At 46.7% G+C, this 11,884-nt stretch overlaps 1 protein-coding gene across 1 annotated transcript in view; it reads right to left on the bottom strand.

Annotated features, from left to right (window-relative positions):
* The window catches only part of uvssa (UV-stimulated scaffold protein A), a 42,017-nt gene that overhangs the window by 27,067 nt on the left and 3,066 nt on the right, over positions 1-11,884 (bottom strand). The window lies entirely within an intron of this gene.

Raw genomic sequence — 11,884 nt, forward strand, 5'->3', positions numbered from 1 at the left:
TTCACCTTAATTTAATCCTGATAGCATCGAGTGCTGTCCCCCGCCTGGCAGTGCTGTAAGTCTCACCGCAGAATTAGCTTTCCTCCAGAAACATTTTGCTGACGGCGAGCGCGGCTAAAATATGGCCTCAATTCCCCAACATGGCTGAGACGGGGTATGCTTTGCATTTTAACAGAGCTTTGGTTTATTCTCACACGAGGAGAAAATCACACAGCAGCGCAGAGATCCCACAGAAGATAAAACCGGAACCCAAGATTTAGCAGACAAATTAGAAGGGATGGTTAGAGAGAAGCAGGGCCATGTGTCACTGTAATAGGAAAAAGACTAAAAAGATATTGCTAACTTTAACAATAAAACAGGCCCAGATAGAAATTAAAATAGTTCCGGAACAAAGCAGAATAAATAAAAAAGTAAAGCTGGGCTATGTGTTACTGTAATGGAGATGTTTACTCTAAGATAAAATAAAGGAGGTTCCTCAAGGGAAAATGGGCAAGAAAGGAAAATAAATAGTTATTTAACAACTGGAGAGGAGGATTGTGGGAGTGGTTGCTAAAGTAAAGGTCCTTTATTAGAACTATACAGCTTCAAAGTTTTCTTCAAAGACAGCCGTGGTACTTGGTTGAGGCTGTATGTAATTAAAACGTATTTTCATTGTAAAATATGTATCCCATTATAAGACTGTTTGTTATAATTGCGATAAAATTGGAAAATAAATTCCAATGAACGCAGTAAAAGATAATAACTTATTTTTTATTCTTTTTCTGCTGCCTTACCAAACGTTAGCAGTATTATTCCAGGACCAAATGGACAGTGAAAACCAGTCTGCTGTAGACCTGGACGCCATGATGAGATTATCGCTCACAACGATATTGATAAACCAGCATGATGGACCTCAAATGATAAGAGAACTACATTCACTTCCTGTTATGAAGTGTCTCTTTTTCCTTTGCTTTGTATATGCTTTGCCACGGCGTTGTAATAAATACAAACGTTTGCAATCATACTCTGACACTGTACTGTAACCCTTGTAACTCCAGCTGGAAGGTATTGTTGGAAAAAAGAATGCTAATGCACCTATTTGGGGCTTCTTTGGTTTTCAACCAAGCACCATGTTGTTATATTGCGGTACGTCGGCACTAAAGCAAGTGTGTGTGTCAGATGGCAAGGCATCACCATATGTAGGGTGCTCCCAATGCCAACGCAACACCAAAGCATTCTGTATGCTGCTGTCCATGTGAGTAGGGCTTTGAACAATCTACTTTAGAAGGCAAATGTGTGCCCTTTCCTGTTTCTACATGACATGGGCGCAGGGGCGGATCTAGAACAATATTCATGGGGTGGCAGGAGAATTTCAGGGGTGGCATCCCCTGGCAGAAGTATATGCTGATTTAAATGCAGTCATATCAATGTTAACTTGGAAAGCCACAATATTTATTCTAAGTTGATAACATTTGGTTACATTATTGTGGCACATCAGTAAAGCCTTAAATATACTATATAAGGTGGCAGACATCATTTAATGAATTTTAACTGAAGGCGTTTGCCTCACTCTTAGACCAGCAGGGGAACCAAATCAATGCAGACTGCTGCAATAAGTACATTAATTAAATGTCTCATCGATGTTTGTCTAAATGAATATGATACTATTAACAATCATATTATTCCTATCAGCTGTCAATCACTGTTATGATTCACATATTCAGTGTTATTATCAGTGTTGTGCTAGTTACTGAAAACCAGTAACTAGTTACCATTACTAGTTACTTCATTTAAAAAGTAACTCAGTTACTGTGGACAGTAACGCATTAGTGACTTACTAACATTAAACGAGTGGATCACATCAGTCCGGTTCTGAATTCTTTACACTGGCTTCCAGTCGGCCAAATAATTCATTTTAAAGTACTATTGCTAGTTTTTAAATCATTACATGGTCAAGGTGCCTCAGGTCTTCTGGGACGGGTCTGCTATCGGTTCCGAGCCGAGAGTAAAAACAAAACATGGGGAGGCAGCATTTAGCTATTATGCCCCGACAATCTGGAACAAACTACCCAAATCGTGCACGTCCGCAGAAACGATTCGCCTACTATTTTTAAATCGAGACTAAAAACATATCTCTTTGGCTGCTTTTAATTGAGCTGCTCATGTTCGCTCTACAGTAGGCCTATTCCTTTTAAACATGTATTGTATACCTGTGGTGCTTATTTTTATTATTTTATTATCTTTGCTTTGTCATGCCTGTTGTGCAATGCCATTATATATGTGTTTTTACTTTATGTATTCCTAAAAAGTCTTTTAATTTGTTTTGTAAAGCACTTTGAATTGTCGCGTACAGAAAAGTGCTATATAAATAAACTTGCCTTACAGCCAAACTTGTCATTGTAGACTGCAAATAGGCTACCTCATTCCTTCCGTCTACTTGGACCCGAATGCTTCTCGTTTTGCGCGGTCCCCCCGTTCAAATGAAATCGCCGCCAATTATATTTCCAGGCTCGCGCCAGGGCCGGGGAGGGGTTACGGCCCGTCCACACAGCGGCGTGCGTTGACGCTTGCCGGCGGGCGTGTCTGAAACTCGACCAACAACCAATCACATGAATCTCCCGCCCCTGACACACAAGCAGCGGTTTGATTGGCTTGAGCTTGTACTGGCATATGATTCGATTGGCTGACGCTTCTGCCAAGGCGTCAAAAGTTGAACATTGCTCAACTTTTGCAGCGAGCCACGCCAGCAACGCTCCGCGTCGCTTCCCACGATGCAGTTCGGCGAAAAGTGACGTCACCCCATTCAAAGTGAATGGTCAATTGGGGTGGCAGCTGGGGTGGCAAGGCATTTTTCTGAGGTGGCAGCTGCCACCCCGTGCCACCCCGTAGAACCGCCAATGGGCATGAAATGAGTTCCATTCCCGTTTGGTTTGTAACCAAACACGTTGAAGCTGGGCTCGTGTTGCTATGAAACGTACTAAGCCATGTTGATGTGCTCTCTTCTACAGTGACGTGGCTAATGCTATGCTACTATGGTTCGCCAGCGGTAAACTAGTAACGTCCCCTGGTGCATATTTTCCGTAAACGTAGGTTTTTTCCGTTTTATTTGACATTCACAAATCAATAGAAATATTCAGAGCCAACTAACTGAAGTCTCAAAACCAGTCGGTTCCACAGCCAGTTTGACGCAAAGTGTAGTTTTATTAACAAGAGGACCCCCATGCCAGAAGCCAGCTCCATGAAGGGGTCCCAGTTTGCTGTGGAGGACCGTCGTGCATAGCAGCACAGTTAGCCCACCGTTGTTTGAATGGCATATGCACGTTGACACACAGATGGGATTATTGGATGTCCACACACTGACACTGAGAAGGACTGACAGCAGAAGGGAGTGTGTGAACAGGATTAGGAACTATGGTGCTGCTTCCACAGGTGTCTTCATTATTCAGCCTCTATAGCATCTCCTCTCTCTCCCCCTCCCCTCCCTTAAATAAGACTCTTATCCTTTATAAAAATGATGTGAGGGCGCTGCCTCGGACAACTGCTCCCCTGACTTCATTTGTCTCTTGGCAAGTTTGATGGCGCTGCGTTTAAAAACCCATTCAATCTTATAAACCAAAAATTAAATGTAGTCGACTGTGATGGGCACTCAGTGCATCTGCTATTTATATGCTAATGTACACTCAGCCTGCCAAGGTCTGGCAAATGATTACTGCACAGCCATAAGTCAGGTGTATGGCAGAGAGGGGGGGGGAGGTTAAGCATCACACACTCACACAGAGAGAGGAGGAGGGAGGGAAGCAGAGGGGGAGGGAGGGGGGAGGGAGCAAGGAGGTGGAAAAGCTGCAAGAGACGTCTCCATTGTCTTCTGACAGGTAGCCACACACACACACACACACACACACACACACACACATACTCTGACATAGGCTGTGCCATCATTATCACAAGACATGTTCTTAAGAGAACCAGTGACTAGCAGTTATGCGCATGTATACACACAGTGAGAGTATTACACACACGTGATATGAGGAGTTCAGGTGTAGCTGGGTTATGGACATAGTGCTCAAACTACTATTATCACATGGCTCATAATCTCGTCTCTGAATTTGGTAACAAATAAGTGAAAATGTTGATCAAAACATTCAAGGTCCTGCCACCTGCAAGTGTATACTGACTGCAATTCAAATGTGATAGTATATGTATGTATAATAAAGTATTATTCTTTTTTGACATTCACATCTTCCACTATGAATAGAAGAACATTTGAAATGAACTGACTTTGGGAACTCTTCCAAGTGGCCTTCTGTGCAGCCTATTGATACAGCTGACCAGAGTCCCCGATGGATCCTGATGGGACTCATTTCCACCAGCATCATGCTGTCGTCATGGTGACTGAGTCAGTTCCTACAGGATTGCTATCTTATTATTATATATTATTGATGCTGCCCCTTCGTGCCGTCTTTTCCTATTAACAATAGATGTGTGTCTTTGTGACAAGGCACATATTAGTGTTGCTCTGTTCTTGGTTACATATAAATAATGAAATGATTAAAACTCCTAATAAAAGCAGGTAGCCGTAGCAATGAGGAGTCCGTTTGATTATTCTGATCATCTGTACTGCAGGTTGTGGACCAACATCTAGTTTGGGTGAAGCTATCCACTTCCTGCACTCACTTAACAATCTGTGACCCTGCTTCCATCGTTCCCTGGTACAAACATACATCTCAACAAGAGAAGACATGTGGCCTGATTTAGCCGTTAGCTCGTTCCCATCAGCAACACACAACAACAACAACAACATGAACTAGTCTCCGTCACACCGACACACATCAAAGCATGGGTCAACATATAATGACTTCATTTCAGTTCAAACTATGAATGACGGTGGAAGTCCAGCACATGTTGGAAGCATCTTCCAGCTGGTGCTGGGTGTGGATGCAGATCGGTGATAAGTGTGCGAGGGTCTGCCCGGCTCTAAAGGAAGTCCACTGCCGGTGCCACTGATTGATTCCAACATATTTACAGAGTAATCAGGCCTAAAGTCTGACCTGTTCCAGGCCTGATTCGCCCAACATCCCACATCTCTATTACCACCTTGCTCTCCTGTTCATTACGACCCGGAGAGGGTCCCATGGGATCGGACGCTAATGAGAAAGGGCTCTCCAATCCCCTCGCCCTCGCTCCAGAGCTCCGTCTCCGCTGCTTTACCCCATCATACTCCCCCAGCCCGACACCCCCAAGCACACGCACGCAGAGACGCTGCCTTTGTCCCCGGGGAGCAGTCAGCTCGTATGATGTATAGGGTGACATCTTTATTTCACTAACCTAGGCTGGCAGGTCTATTAGCCAGTCCAGAGCTTCCCAAACCTCTCGCTGTCAGCCGGCTTATTCCCCGCTGTCGGATCCACTCCCCCCCCCACCTGTCTCCATCTGTGATCAAAACAGTCATTATTATACATCCTCGCCGACATTACACACGGCTATTCCTCATTTCACCGAGCACCTCTGAAAGCCCTGGGAACACACCTACACTGTGGGGCCCGTCAGAGGCCCCTGGGAGGCCCCCCCCCCCACAGCACTGGAGTCCCACAGGATCCATCAGCTCCACTTTGCAAACCCTCTCCTCTCCCTTCATCAGAGACCCTGATGGAAGTAGACTGGGTCCAGAGTGTTTCTAAATGTTCCTCAGAACACTGATGCCGCCACAAGACGACACTTCATGGACCCGAGGCTCAAATACAACTCAATGGAACTTAATACGCTTTGTGAAACAAAAGACTCCTCCATCAAACTGGTTGTCTTTGCACCGGCGTCAAAACGTAAAGGCATGTTTCTCCTCGTCTTCATGCACTCAGACTGAATGTATGTCCGCACGGCCCTCAGCATCAGGTCATCAGGTCATCACTGCAGGGAACCAGCACTTCCTGACTGAGCGTTGTGGCTAACCAGAGTTAGACCGGGCACACCATACATACGAATGCTCTTTTTCAGCCCTTGAGGTAAACGCTTTACTCCTTGCAGTTACTTTGAAGTGGTCTTCACGACACACTCCCTCTTTTACTCCATTCACGATAGAGTAACAGATCAACCCATCCCAGCTGCAATAACAGAAGCCCAGGACTCCCCATGAAGGTAACACATAATGAGGAATAGTGGCAAAGCGCCCTGGAGAGAAACATATTGCTGGTGTACACCGAGGGAGCGAGACGCATTCAGAGAATGGATGTAGCAAAGAAAAGGAGGGAGAAATGGAGGGATAGTCTTTCTTTGTTTATCTGCAGCGAGACACAGGCGGCCACATCCATTGCACCGTGATAAGATGGGTTATCAGCAGTAAACAAGGCCGGGGCCTGTATGAGAGGAGCCCGAGTGACTGAATACACTCTTAAAAAACAGATATGTTCAAATAACTCTGCATGTCTTATCCTTTCCTAAACACAAGCCCATGTTTTCGGTTTGCAGCTTCCTGCTGCTCATAGCTCATCGGGAAAACTGCCTTCAAACATACAGAGTGTCCCAGACACAGCTGCAGGGGGCACCGTGAGGGCTGCCCGTTCCCCGCACCGTGTTCCTCTACACACACACTACTCTGATTACCTAAAGCGCTCAGTATGCTTCCAACTCAGAGCGGTCCAGAGACACGATGAGTCCGTCTCTGTGAACACATCGTGGTGTTTATTGTCCACACAAGGAACTGAAGGGAAAGAACACCTCATGACACCAGTGCAACTAAACCAATGGAGCGGTGCAGGAATGAGTCCGACAATTCCTGTTCCCTCATTTTAAAGCCAATGTTTTGTGGGCGTGTTCTAAAAGTTAGAAATACTGAAATAAGGTGTGGTCACACAGGCGTCAGCTGTTTTAACGTCAAAATACACCAGTTAAAACCCCTCTGGCCAATGTCTGAAGCCTCTGAGGGCAATACACACGGCAGTTGCTAACAATGAGACCAACGGCCCGTCCACACTACAGCTTCAAAAACGCTTTCCAACGCGTCTGCCCATTCACTTTGAATGGGGTGATGTCACGATTCGCCGAACTGCATTGTGGGAGCAAAGCGTAGCTTCTCTCGAGGTGCTCGCTGCAAAAGTAGAGCAATGTTCTACTTTTGACGCCTCGACGGAGGCGTCAGCCAATCAAATCATATGCCAGTACAAGCTCTAGCCAATCAAACCGCGTGCTTGTGTGTCTTGGGCGGGAGATTCATGTGATTGGTTGTTGGTCGAGTTTCAGCCCCACCCGCCGGCAAGCGACAACGCACGCCGCTGTGTGTAGGGGCCGTGAATGGGGTGACGTCACGTTGCCTCGCTTTTCGCCGAACTGAATTGTGGGTAGCAGAGCGGTCCGTCTCCGGCGTCCACCTTCCGAAAATATGACAGCTCAAGCCGTAGCCAATCAAACCACGTCTAAGCTGGGAGAGATATCCCGCCGTACATTTCTATATTTCAGAAAAAGATGGAGGAGAAACTAACTATCGCCGTAGCAACTCACCCGGTTTTGTATGACCAGACCCTCTTCACCTACCGGGATACAAACCGGAGGAACCAGGCATGGAGGGAGGTGGCAGAGACAGTGGGGGAAACTGGTAGGTTTTCGCCTGTTTGGGGAGTTTATATATATATTGCTCGCATACAATCCCCGGGGTTTTTTGCTTTGTATGTCGGGGGCGGGAGATTCATGTGATTGGTTGTTGGTCGCGTTGCTCGAATAAAATCCCCAAGCTCCAGACACGCCCAGCTCCAAGCTTTTTTTGAAGCTGTCGTGTGGACGCTCCGTAACATGCCCAACATCCGCTGCCTTTAGCTTAGCGCTGCGGATGTGAAATCATGTGACTGTGCTGTAGTGTGTTTATAGCCCAACGTTAGCTTTTGACTTCTGGCGATTGCATTAACGCTTGAAAATGTTATGCGTAGATGATCCTGTTAAACAATACGTATAATTATGATAAACGTGTGTTTGCCAAAGATCTTATTTCCTACAATATTCTGAAATCCAAAGGAAAGATGCCATTGTATCCTTCCAATGCTAACGTAATGCTAGCTTTCCCCACAACACGAACTCATCACTGTATCACTTCAGTATGTGTGGAACGTACACATGGATATCTCATTAGATCTACTGCTCTCCACATTGAAACTGACACCGTAACCACGGTTTCTTCAGCTATAGGTTACATGTGTCCCAGCAGTCCCTGGCCTCGTGTTATCTCCCGATATAAAAACCATCCCAAGGACTTCAAAACAGAGATGACAGGCTTTAGAATTGGGAAAAGACTGGACTGGTGTCAAACGAGTGCTCAGCAGACGGAGACAACGCCAGGCTTCTTCATTCCTCCCTGAAGGGACCTGGAAGTCCTGGAGGTCACACTAGAGCAAAGAGGCTGTGGATCAGATCGACTCTCCACAGTCCAGTCCTGGCTTCAGCTCACGTTCTCCCAGAACACCGTCTCCAGAGGGGGGCTGAGCGGGGCCTACACCACCTCTAACAACCGGTCTACGATAGGGAGAAGCTGGGTAGAACCATGAAGGGCTGCCTGATTGGGGAAAATAACTAATCGTGATTATTTGGACTGGTGTTTCAATTATGATACGATGATACTTATGGTGGAAATGTATTACGTTTGCTTTGGAATTCTTATTATCATTAAAAAGATATCACAATTATTCTGTTGTGACTTTTTGAAGAGGATCTGTTCCAAACAAATATGTGTTGTTAAATGATGTAGAATTTAAGCTCCACAATTTAACCAAAATAATATTTGAACACACATTTAGCCTTTATCAAATAATGAGCTTCCTGCAGATTCAATGTTACATATTTCCATGGAGGAAGGTGATGAGCTGTGCGGCTTGTGTTTGAGTTCAGCTGCCTTCACACACAGTGCGGGTCCTGCCTCAGGCTGGCTTCTCCATTCCTCGGCTCAAACAACACCATGAAGAGAACTCAAGTCTCCATCTAATTGGACCAGCTTCAAGACCCTGCGTGCTACATCAGCAGATTGGACCTCGACAGTCACATGCTACAGTGCTAGCTCCGTCAGGACATGGCACGAACTGGAGGCTGGAGCCAATACAAAGTGCGCTCACTGCTAACCCCACCCATGTGTGCTAGGGTGTATTTCAGGCCCAGGTGTCTTCTTTAAAATGATGACATGGTGAAAATGAGATTGGATTAATAAAGTATGTTTTCTTCTTAGCTTTGTGAAACTCTAATATCCCATGCCCAGAGCCGTCAGCGATGAATGGTGACATCTCTGTTTCCAGCAGTGATCCCCTGCGTGATGCAGATGCGTCTCCAGCCGTCTCGTTGTCTTATTGAATAACAAGCCTCTCCATCGGCCCCCCTAACCCCCCCCCTCTCCCCTGCCCTGCTCGCCGCTGTGGGAGACTGTATTGAGAGGCCCGCTGAGAGAGAAACCAATCGTGCGGCGTGTCAGCGGGCCGATAGAGAAGGACCCGGTAATGGAAGGCCTTTTAAGGCTAAAAAGGAAAAGCTAATTATGATAAAGGGGCTGTAAGTTGTGTGGTTATCGCGGGCTGGGCTGTGGAGCAGCAGACTGCTCCCGACAGTGATAAGCAGGCGGAGCGCGGCGCCCGGTGCTCTGTCACTGTCACTCGTCTGCGATGGATTCACACGACACAACTTTTATTCCCTCAAACGCACAAAGCACTCATTGGACCTTTGGAACCCGAATCAGCCGCCTGCTGTTCATCGCTCTCTCCCTCTCTCGCTTCTGTCTCCCCACTGCAGGTGTGTGAGGGTCAGAGCAATGCAACCCTCTGGAAGCAGCAGTGGGTGAGGAAGAGAGGCTCCAGCGAGGGGAGGAGGAGCCAGACGGACGTGTCAGCTGTCAGCCGGGCACATTAGCGCTTCTGAAGGGAATGAACGGGGACGTCTTCCCCCTCGCTCCCCAATGTCTCCTCTCTGTCTCTGATGCCTTATGGCTGAGCTTTGCTATCTCACCTCTCTATTCATATTTCCATCCTCCCGCTCTCGGTCTTTATCGTGGTGCTTCCCCCTGGGAGCACGCAGAAGTGCAGGAGAGACGTTTGAAAACAAAACATCAAGAGGACACGTTCAGAGGCATGCACATGAGAGGGTGCACATCTCCTCATCAGAAGGCACTGGCATTATGCTTTGAATCCATCTTATGTCTAAAACCAACAGACTTGGTTTGCTGTTCCGCCTGAACACTTAATACGACTGAAAGCAGAGGTGGGCTGGATGTCAAGGTGTCTGGTGCGGGTCCTTCATCATGGTGTGTTTCACAGTTCAAAGACTGGCTGTTTCTAAAAAACAGAGAGCTGTGTTGACCGTAGTGGTGACAAGCAGCTGCAGTCCCGTCAGCAGCCACCAGATGGTGCTGCTGAGGTTCTGCTATGCACACTGGACAAAGTGTGTTTATGAGTACTCGTGATAATAGTCACACTTGGAGGAGTGCCCAGTAGGTTGTAGGTGATCATCACCTGCGAGGGTTAGAAACCCTCCATGGGGGGTACCTCTGAGCCTGAGAAAGCTTTGGACTGAGTATCCTAAAGTCTCTCAATGTAATTAATGGTGAGCCGATGACGATTCAAGTAATAGACCTGATGTGATGCAGGATTCACACCAAGTTCCTTTTTCCAAATACCGAGCAAAGATATGACGAGTAGTTTCACTTATTCCTATATGTGTTTAGCAATAAACCTCGCTGTGTGGAGAGGCTTCTGATGTAGCTCATCACGCCTCTGCATCTGCTCACTAGATCCCCCGTGTGAGGCATCATGCGGCCTGTGTGTAGTGTGTAGTGTGTGTAGTGTATAGTGTGTGGCCTGTGTGTAGTGTGTGGTAGTGTGTGGCCTGTGTGTAGTGTGTGTAGTGTGTGTAGTGTGTAGGGTATAGTGTGTGGCCTGTGTGTAGTGTGTGTAGTGTGTGTAGTGTGTGTAGGGTATAGTGTGTGGCCTGTGTGTAGTGTGTAGTGTGTGTGTAGTGTGTGGCCTGTGTGTTGTGTTGTGTAGTGTAGTGTAGTGTAGTGTAGTGTAGTGTAGTGTAGTGTAGTGTATGGCCTGTGTGTTGTGTGTGTAGTGTATAGTGTGTGGCCTGTGTGTAGTGTGTGTTGGGTATAGTGTGTGGCCTGTGTGTTGTGTGTGTTGGGTATAGTGTGTGGCCTGTGTGTTGTGTGTGTTGGTATAGTGTGTGGCCTGTGTGTAGTGTGTGTTGGGTATAGTGTGTGGCCTGTGTGTAGTGTATAGTGTGTGTAGTGTGTGTAGTGTATAGTGTGTGGCCTGTGTGTAGTGTGTGTAGTGTATAGTGTGTGGCCTGTGTGTAGTGTATAGTGTGTGTAGTGTGTGTAGTGTATAGTGTGTGGCCTGTGTGTAGTGTATAGTGTGTGTAGTGTGTGTAGTGTATAGTGTGTGGCCTGTGTGTAGTGTATAGTGTGTGTAGTGTGTGTTGGGTATAGTGTGTGGCCTGTGTGTAGTGTAGTGTAGTGTAGTGTATAGTGTGTGGCCTGTGTGTAGTGTGTTGGGTATAGTGTGTGGCCTGTGTGTAGTGTATAGTGTGTGTAGTGTGTGTTGGGTATAGTGTGTGGCCTGTGTGTAGTGTATAGTGTGTGGCCTGTGTGTAGTGTATAGTGTGTGTAGTGTGTGTAGTGTATAGTGTGTGGCCTGTGTGTAGTGTATAGTGTGTGTAGTGTGTGTAGTGTATAGTGTGTGGCCTGTGTGTAGTGTGTGTTGGGTATAGTGTGTGGCCTGTGTGTAGTGTAGTGTATAGTGTGTGGCCTGTGTGTAGTGTGTGTTGGGTATAGTGTGTGGCCTGTGTGTAGTGTATAGTGTGTGGCCTGTGTGTTGTGTGTGTTGGGTATAGTGTGTGGCCTGTGTGTAGTGTGTGTTGGGTATAGTGTGTGGCCTGTGTGTAGTGTATAGTG

The sequence above is a fragment of the Pseudochaenichthys georgianus genome, chromosome 10 (assembly GCF_902827115.2).
Source record: "Pseudochaenichthys georgianus chromosome 10, fPseGeo1.2, whole genome shotgun sequence".
In the NCBI taxonomy this organism is placed as follows: Eukaryota; Metazoa; Chordata; class Actinopteri; order Perciformes; family Channichthyidae; genus Pseudochaenichthys; species Pseudochaenichthys georgianus.